The following is a 10,651-nucleotide window of genomic DNA, read 5'->3' as shown; positions in this document are numbered from 1 at the left end:
AATGCGGGGTTTAACTGGTTCTTAATCTCATTACGTTATGTAGTTTGCCAATATAAGAAATATATTGGCCGTAACTTACATGCACGTAAGCATGATGGAATACTGGAAGCAAAGAAAGTTAATTCTATGGCAGAAGCACAGCGCTTGCCTTTGTAAGAATACGGCGTAGGAGGTGAAGCTTATTAATTTCATCCTAATCCTACGTTGCAAGGATCTGCAATAGCCTACCTCAGTGTAAGAAGACAACCGAAGTCAGCAAGCGAGTAAGTCCAGGTCAGCGGTGGCCAGCCTTGTGTTAAGGGTGAGTTGGTTGCGGTACTACATTATTGGTTTTCTAGCTCTTTGGGCAAAGACTAGTGGCAAAATTACATTACCACCAAATCTGCCACCGGGGAGGAGGAGGAGGAGGAGGGATGTTATAGCGCTATAGCTAGTTTGGTATGACTGTTAAAGGTTATGTAGAGGGAATTTCGGAAATGTAGCGGAGGGTTTCTGAATTTATAGTTTTGCGACTGACAAAGACTCTCTGTGTATTTGGAAACATATCAAGTTGCTCTGGTCACAGATCAGGATGTGTACTTGCCCTCTGGTGTTATTTTTTTATGACAAGGTAATGCTCCAATATAAAAATCATGTAGATAGCGCTAGAGCATATCCTTCCGAGGTATACAGTGATGCAGTATATGTGCTATTCAGTGAGAGAATGGACATAGCATTATACTAACCTGAAGTATGAGTATTAACAAAATATTAGTATTTAATAGCCCCATGCATGCCCTCATAATCGTAAGTGTATTATGACTGTAGAAGTGTGTGTTCATGGACTGATTTGCATGATGTACGGCCTGTTGTTTTTGTATTAGGGTTTTAGGCGCATCAGCGACTTAGACCATATTGCACCATATATATACTGTATATATATATATATATATATATATATATAAATTGTCTGTAAATTGCATGTGTGTTCTCTGGTTGATTTGCTCGTTTGCTGGACGCACAACCCAAGTTTCCAGGAGAAATGCTATGCTGTCCCCTCACCTGAGCGAATAATTCAGCCACGTTGTGAAAATGGTCAATAAAAATTTCTAGTGTCATTGACGGGAAATCGAACTCAGATTTTTTCCACTCGGTATGGGGAAAAGATGGTGATCATATCAACTAAACGCGAGGGCTGTACTGCTGAAAAACTCGGAAAGGCTAAGGGGGAGCTCTACACCCTCCTCCTCCTGAAATCAGCTAATTACAGTCTCGAATGAAGAGAACTTTCCTCAGAAATTAATTCCTCAATCATTCAGTGGAATCGAGCCCTGATATCTCTCTAAAGGAGTAGCAGATGGCGATACATGCGAGCTCTCTGTTGTATGAGCATCCCAAAAAGTGCGACGTTGCTGCGGCTTTCACGTACTGCTGAACCTATGCGTATCGAGATAAGTCCACAAGATAGGAAATAGTTCGTTGGCCCGACAGTCCAACGAAGGTTGAAAAGACTTGTGAAATGTAACAGAAAGACTACAGTGTAATCAAACATTAACCCGATAGAGTAGTTGTAACCAAAGAGGCATTTCATAACGCCCAAATAGTCACAGAAGAAGTATATCAGCCGACGACCAAAGCGGGTTTCCACTGTGGTCAGTAAAAGTTTAGAAAGTGCGATTACAATGGGCTCAGGAACCGAAAACTGCATTGGGTAAATATTGCCTGCACTGATGAATCCAGGTTTGTGGGGTTTCTTACTGATGGAAGGACAAGATTATGATGGAAACAGCACGACTCTATGGACCCATCTTGTCAGGTGTGAACAATGCAGGGTGGTGTGGTGGTGACGGAGTGCATTTCTCTCTCTATATATGTATACCACAAAGACAATAAAAAGTATCTTACATATTCATGGTATTATAGTAAAGAATTATACAGAGCCGGACAAAAAAAACAGCATCACTTGTGAATTTTGCAAATAATGCGTTTTGCGCCGCATTGTGGGTTGCAGAAATGTTGGAAATGCATTTGTTAGATGGGATATATATATCTTTGTGAATGAAATCTAATAAAAAGACTCCACCTGGTATACCTAATTGCCATAAATATCTTCCTAATGGGTAAAATGCGTAATTAATGGAAATCATGCAAATAGCAATCATGACAACTAAACATATATTTTATTGCATTTACGTGTACAAACTGAAATGACAAGTTAACATAATATTATTATGTACTGTAAATCAGCGAAATAAGTCCTCAATATTTTGCTGTTCCACCTCGAGCTGCAATTACAGCCTTGCAACGATCTGGCATAGAATTAATCAACTTCTGAATATAAAGTAACCCAATTTCGTGGTACCACACCCTTACAATGCTCTCCTGCAGACGAATCTTACTTGTTGGCTTATTCTGAGAAATTTTAGATGACATTATGTACCAGCAATTTTCAGTAGGGTTCAAATCTATACTGTTGCAGGGCCAGTCCAACACTCTAATGAGGCGCATTATAGCCTTAGCTGCTAATGCGCCAATAAAACCCAAGAACCAACCAACACTCTAATGCCAGCATTTCTGAGGTATGACTGCACCTTAAGGGAGAAAAACGAGGAAAAACATTGGTGAAATTGTGTTTTAAGCCATGTGAGACAAGAAGACAAACTCATCATTAAATCTAAATAGCATAAAACTTACCAATTTTGCTGTGTGGCAAGGTAATTCTGTTGAAAAATGCGGTTTTAGACGTCTGTGTGGTGATTCCTAATGGATTTCAGGCACTCCTCCAAGATAGCACTGTAGGTTTCTGCAGTCACCGTTCGGTTAATAAACTTCATTCGTCCCCCCACCCTTCTGCTTGATATGCATCCCCCCGGACCATCTCACCGGCGGGGAACTTTACAGTCGGTGTTTTGCAGTCAGGGTGGTATACCTTCGATTTTCGTCTTCTGACATATCGCTTCCCATCCGAGCCATGCATTGAATTTCGATTCGTCATAAAAGATGACCGTGTCCCATTGCTATTTTGTTCATGAAACATGCGTTTAAGTCTCCACGCAAGTCGCTTCTTCCTCATTTGTTTGGTCAACAAAGGCACTCAGATCACATTCCGATAGGCACTCAGATCACATTCCGAAAACCGTCTTTGGACTTGTTTTCACATTCCGAAAACCGTCGTGCACTTGTTTCAACACCATCTCAAAGTCCAGTTTTAGATGAAGAGCACTATTATGTGCTCATGGTATTATAGTAAAGAATTATACACTAGCATGGCGATTACGAAGGCATAGCCGTTTCAAATATCGATCTTGGGAGGGAATAGTCATTCTCTTACGGCCTGACCCAGGTCTTCTCTTCACATCACCGGTTTCACACTTTAATTTCAGCACCCGGGATACTGTTGATTGGTGGCAGCCTATTTTATCAGCACGTGTAGAAAACCATTCCTGGGACAGAGCAATAGCTACAAATTTTTTTCTTGGTGTCAATTGAACATATGGAGCCATGCTTACACCTCTGCAAAACAGGATACTATTGACCGTGTACACCCTTCCAACGCCGTATTCATACACTGGTTTGCAAAATTTAAGGACCAGTCAGGTTTTCGCCTGTAGCTTCTCATAGGAGTGGCGTGGATATAGGAAAATCATACGGAAATGATGAAGGAAACAACACCGACACAACAACGAAAAAAAAAAAACGCCACAGAGGGACTTTATTCAAAAATAGCAACATAGCACTGGCTGCCATGATACAGATGGATTACTACCAAAGATGGAACAGAGGGAGGAGGTGGTCCTCGGTAGGAGATATGGCCACCCCTAATGTCGATGCAGGCTTTGCACCGCCTGTTCATACTTAGAACAATATTGTTGATAAGTTCTTGCGGTAACATCGTTCATTCCTTTGTCAGCGCCATCTTCAGCTAGTGAACATTTTCTGGTGGGTGTGGACATGCCCAAGGCGTCTCCCCAGAGCGTCCCATATGGATAGTTCGTGCACTTGTTTCAACACCATCTCAAAGTCCAGTTTTAGGTGGAGAGCACTAGCATGGCGATTACGATGGCATAGCCGTTTTAAATATCGATGGGATTTAGATCGATGGAAACGGGCAGGCCAATCCATACGAACAATGTCCTCACCATCCAAAAGCATATCAACAGCTGCAGTGCGATGGGGGTGTGGCTTTATCATCCATAAACACGAACTCGGGGCCAATAGTACCTCGGAACAGACGCACATGGGGAAGGATTACCTCAGTACCGCCTTCCAGTATCTGGGGTTGTGGACGTCCATCCAAGATAACGCCTCCCCAGACGAGAACATCTAGACCGCCATATCGATCCCTTTCAGTATTGTTTGCGGGGTGATACCATGTGCCAACCTCTCGTCAGATTAGCTGACGTCCAGAATCGCTGCTGAGACTGAATCTACTCTCATCAGTAAAGATTTTGTGGTTGTAACCTTTAGAAATAGTGTTGGACCTTAAGTTTTGCACACCAGTGTAGAAACGGCTGATGCAATTCCTTGTAATTACTGTCTGATGCAATAGAGCATTATCTGACACAATACCTTTTGCTTTGCGACATTTTCCATTTTTTCCATTTATTTACACACACAATTTTATGTACATTCTCATGATATAAACAATTTATATACAAGATTATATACAGTTTTATGGACATTATCATATATATATATATATATCCATTCTATATAATTGTAATCAAGGTACTGTGTGTGTTTGCATGTGTGTTCTTATATCGGGGTGGCTCCTAGGCCTTAGCCCATCTCCATCTTTGTACTCTGTTATGGTGCAGAAACTCTGCATAATGGGCCTGAAAAGTGTCAGTGTATGTGTGTTGTTTTGTTTGTGACAGGCTATTATGCCACCAGGGTGCAGCCAACGTATAGGCAGCTGCTGCCTGGTGCCCATCCCTAGCACCGGGCCTGGGTCAACAGTCCTTCTATACCGGTGTTATTACCACCACCGAAAATCTCGCACCCGCCAGAGGGAGTACAATACTGGCGAGTGCCTGCAATCCCGCTCCCAGGTTGCCCTTACCGGAGAGCCAGCTAAAAAAAAAAAAAAAAAAAAAAAAAACTAGTAGTTATATACATGATGTGCTAGCAAAACAATTGTAACAATTATATTAACATATATACATGATTTCCTAGTCTTAGTTTTTTTCACCACAGTTCATTTATTCTCAGTACATTTTCTTATTTTCAAATGAAGTCACAAGTTGAACTGTCCAGTTTGATTTCATTCAAGAAAAAGAAGTCAGTTCCAGTAGTCTTCCCCGGATCTCAGCTGGTTGGAAGTCGCAGATTGGATGCCTCGATAGAACTCTAATGGGAGGATATACAGGGACCCTCGGGTGTTAACAGGATTCTCATAAGAATGTTGATTGATTCTGGGGCGTGACACCTGAAATCAAAACTAAGGAACTAGATGGAAACATAGTTTACAAGCACAACCTCCTCTGAAACTTTTGGAGTTATACCTTGTGTGGTCTTAAGTGACATCTACAAACAAAATGACTGTAATCAAACAATATCTCATACGTTTCACTGTAAACGTTACTTTTTTAAGGTGATGCAGATGTGTTTTGACCGCCACTGTAGTTTCGAACTAAGGAGAAGAGTTGGCAGCTGCAGCTTGCTGTTAGTCATTCGAGGGCGCTCTCCCACCAAGTAAATCGACCACAGAATACATGTATTTTGCCGATACAATATATGAAAAACAAATACATAGAGGCCAAAGCAACTAAAGCTATAATTCGCCTCATAACCTTAGCTACTTTGGCGCTTAACGTGCGCATCTATCTTGAAATGTTTCTAAATTGCTAGCTCCTGGTTTTGACATGTGAAAAAAATCACGGTTGTGGATGACCCTTTCAGAGGTCCATGCTTCTGGCTATATGGCAGGCCTGCAGGACCATATTCACTTCTCGCAGGGATCCTGCAGGTCATCAGTAGTTGTCCACCCTTCTATCTACTAGTTATCTTTAGGGAACTATGCTTTTTTATTGGACATCAGGGTGTTATTGAATTTCAGGGCTTTTCTATTAATGTTCTGGCTAATACAAAATATAAAAAAATTGGATGGATTTTTCGGTTCAGCGGTTGCAAGACAGCTGGACCAGTTCTCTTAAGCGTCACGTCATACATAAATTCATTCCCAATGTTTCTTTTCAGATGAAAATCTTTGCCCTATTTACAAGACGGAGCACCCTATTGCAACACAAAATAGGAACAACCCAAACATCTGATCCTAACCTAACTGGCCAACCGATCTTAACCTGGATAGGATCAACTGGCGTATGGACCACCTCATTCCTCAGTGGCAACTTGCACACGGCTCTCTTGCTGTCTTATTTATCGTCCTTCCCGGGTTCCCCTTTCAACTGATGGCGCTTATTGCTCCATTGATAACCTGGAGGATACCTTCGCCTACATCCTCCATATTTCTAGCTATACCCTCCTTTCTTGCGTACACTCTGTACTTCCCGACTCTACCTTTTTTTTTTTTTTTTTGTCTCCGTCCAGGAAGCTCTGGCGACCCTGGCGGAGACAAGCCAGAGAATAATGGGCAGACTGGCTACCTCCTAGTGGTGTGTGCGGGCAACGTGGAGTCCCACTAGGGGCCCTGCGGCCAAATGCCAGGACACACTACAGAACCTAACGCAATATGTCATATACAACACACAACACTTTTCTGGCATTTACAGTAGTACTGTATTCCTTCACAGCGAACATATGGCGCAGATGTGGGAAACCACAGGTGGCGCCTGACCCTAATACTATGCACACTATGCACACTATGTTGTCCTGGTGTGTGTGCGCGCGTTAGCACAGTGGTATCATCACCGTCCTCCTGACTATAGGATTAGAATCCGGTCCATAACGCGAGGAACTTTAATGGGCTTTTTTCACTCCGTGGCTGAGTTAGTCGGAATCAGGCGTAGGTAGCAATGTTTTTTACCCTGGAATTTGGGGTTTTTTCGTCCAGCAATACAGGAAAATTGATCAGAGAAGACACCCAATTTACATACACAAATACAGGTTTATGTAATCAGTTACGGATAACCCTAATATAATATATATTTTTTTGTATTATTCTGGTTCTCTTCCAGTGTTTATATGCTTTTTATTCTTTCTGAACATGATTGTTTGATTTAACAGGTTCCACATTGATCATCTCTCTTTGTAATTGGGGGAACTTTAGAGAATTGGCAGCATACTTTTTTTTTTTTCATTGTAACTTTTATCATGATCTGTGGCATTCCTGAATCTGATGTTTCTTGCCTAGAAAGCAAAGAAAACTTTCAGCTTCTCAACTTTCAACATCTCAACATTCAAAATCTGAAGATTTTGCAACCAAGACGTAGATAACTTCTGACTTCATAACCCTCTGGCAGTGTCAACTGATAGTGTTATCGTTCTGTCTATCTTCTGGTCTTTATTGCTTCGCAGCTGATGGTGCTGCTGTTCCTGCTTCCTGACATCCAGCTTGCCCTGTGATTTATGATGATGCTGTTCGTGTTGCTTGACATCCAGATTGCCTGTTCTCGTGGGTATGACAGTTGGTATAATCACCGTTCTCCCGACACCGGGTGAAAAAGAACTGAGTTCGAATCCCGTCAACGATGCGAGGAACTGTTATGGGACTTTTTCGCAATGTGGCTGTGTTAGTCGGTCTCATGTGAGGCCGACTTACTAACCAACGGTTTTTTCTCTCTCGGAAACTCCGGTTGTTCGTCCGGCTAATAGCAAATCGTCCATAGAACACATGTAATTTACAGACAAATTATATATGGCTCAGTATTTGCTGATGTGCCCAAAACATAGCAACAACCAACCACATTTAGCCCGAATCTGATGCTGCTGTCACTTCTGATAAACCATCTCTTATCTTTTGTTTCGTCTAGTCTCTATTGCTTCTGTCCAGTCTGTGTTCTGTGTCTTGTATTTTTTGTTTCACTAGTTCATTTTGTTGTAGGATTGGCTAGTCTGTTTTTTTACAAAGGTGGAATTTATTGCTGATACTACTGAGGTGGACATCCAATGGTACGGATCTGCTGGCATCCGTTGGTATTGCACTTTAAGTTGAAGAGAAATAATAAGACCTGGTGGTAATTGTGCAGATGGGATGTTAGGAAAGCTCAAAGGATTTTGTCGATGATATACAGGAATTTTTCTCGCAGGGATAAGGAGGTGTTCAGCATTTGCATTAGCAAAGGCACATGATGCAAGAAAGCAAGCTTATATAGCATCAGCCAAAAAAAAAACAACACCCTTCTCATTTCACCCATCCACTCGCTCCAAATGTTTGTCTAGTTCTGCTTTGAATCTATTTAAGCTATCAACTTCTACAACAATTGATGGAAGTTTGTTCCAGCAATCAACCACCCATTGGCTAAAGGCAAACTTCCGCACATCTATCCTACAACTGTCTTTCCTCAATTTGAATTTATGCCCTCTCAAGCGATTATTCTGAGCAAGAGGAAGAATCCCATCAGCATTGAGCATGCTCAAACCATTCAAGGCTTTATACACCTTAATCAGATCACCTCGCAGGTGCCTAATCTCCAAACACTGTAATTTGCAAAACTTAAGCCTTTCTTCGTAAGAGCAACTCTTAGTTCCATTCACTAATCTTGTTGCCCTTCTCTGTACCCGTTCCAACAGCTCTACATCCTTCTTAAAATGAGGCCTCCAGATCTGTATATAGTACTTAAGGTGTGGCCTGACTCCTTGATTCCTAGACCTTGACTAATGATCTCCTTGTCTTTGCCAGCAAAATTCCTATATACAGTATCTTTGACAAGACATCATGAGCTACTCTTGCAGACCGCCTGCACTGATCAGAAAACTTTATATCTGCCTGCTCAATTACCCCCAGGTCCTTTTCTCTCTCTACCACTGTCAGTGTAGTATCACACAGTTGATACGTTACTCTGGGATTACTGCTTCCCATATGTAGTATTTTACAGTTGTCAATGTTAAACTTCAATTGCCACCTCTCAGCCCATCTGCCCAACCTTTCCAGAACCTGTTGCAGCAGCGTACTATCATTAGTGTCATTAACAACCCTGCCGACCTTCGTATCGTCTGCAAACTTGGACATTAAGCTTGATATTCCATAATCAATATCATTAATAAATACAGCAAAGAACAATGGACCCAATACTGAACCCTGGGGGCTCCACTAATAACATTAGTCCACGAAGAGCAGTGTCCATTGATTACCACTCTCTGTCTTCTCCCACTGAATCATTCCTTTATCCATAGCAGCAATTTGCCTCTAATGCAGCACTGCTCCGTTTTATACAGTCAACGGGTTCTTTTATTCCATTCTATACAGTCAATGGGTAGAACACATCTTGAGTAATGCATGCAGGTCTACAAGTTTCATTTTAGGAAGGATACAGATCTGTTAGAACGGCTACAGTGCAGAGCAAAGCAAATAGTGGGAGGAACAAAAGCGTGGTGCTCTTACCAGAAAAGGCTTCGGTTCTGCAAATTGCAGCGTCTGGAGGCTAGATACCTGAAATGAGATCTATTGAGGTGTTTAAGGCTTTGAATGGATTGAGAAAGCAAAATGTTGATGGCATCCTTACTCTTGCTCAGACAATACACATGTAATGGCGCATAAAGTTAAATTGTAAAAGGATGGTTGCATAAAGGAAAATTTTGCTACCAACAATAGAATAGTTGATTGATGGGACAAACTTTCATCCGGTGTCCTTGAATTGGGTAGTTCGAATAAATTTAAGGAGCATTTACACGTACTAGAGGAATGAAGTGATGTTTTTTTAACAAATGATGCATAAGATTGCTTCCTTGCTTTATTTGCTAACATTAATATTAATATTAATAGCAGAGGCCTTACATAGCTGAATGGTAAAGTGCGAGAGTGCAGTATTGCACTCGCGTTTGACTGACTTTGGATCAAACTCGTGTGACAACTAAATATGGCGAATGATTGTATTCACTGTCAGAATAATTACAAATTATAACTGTAACTGTAAACGGAATAATTGTAAGTGTAAACACCTTTGACGTAGTGGTTGTGCCGAAGTTTAAACAAGAACGTAAATGAGATATACTGATACTTCTCCCACTAGATGGGGAATTCTTGTCTTTTCATAAGACTGTATGTGTACAATTGAGGCTCGCCTCCTTGTGGACGTGTACTGGGAAGCATCATTCCTCGGATCATGCTCCCTTGTAGAAAAGTGACTAGAAATAACAAAGCAACACACATCGTATGAATCTAACACTACACTCATATCTGGCTGTTTTAGAGAGTTCTGCATCAGTATCATTAATAAATTCACCAAACTGGAGCTGAACTAACTTTCAGAAGCTGCTTTACGTAAGACAACACAGTACACATGTATTGAACAGTATTTCATGTGACGGCCACAGGATGGATATCTGAGTACAGCCTCTAGTGATACCTCAAGAAACTTGCTGAACATTTAAAACTACTATAAGAGAGCTTTCATGAAAGTAGTCGCGGAGAAGATAATATTTCCGTGGTAAAAATTAGCTTGTGAGACACCAAAGAACGCTATCTCACCAATTGGAGTTTAGCGTCCTCGAAGTCAATAAAGTCGTCACACTCTTACAGTAAGTTCTTTAAAATCCTTCAATCTATGGGATT

The sequence above is a fragment of the Mastigoproctus giganteus genome, chromosome 1 (assembly GCF_048544385.1).
Source record: "Mastigoproctus giganteus isolate SK-2022 chromosome 1, ASM4854438v1, whole genome shotgun sequence".
Classification (NCBI taxonomy): Eukaryota; Metazoa; Arthropoda; class Arachnida; order Uropygi; family Thelyphonidae; genus Mastigoproctus; species Mastigoproctus giganteus.
The sequence above is the reverse complement of the archived record's forward strand: the minus strand, read 5'-3'. Positions refer to the sequence as shown.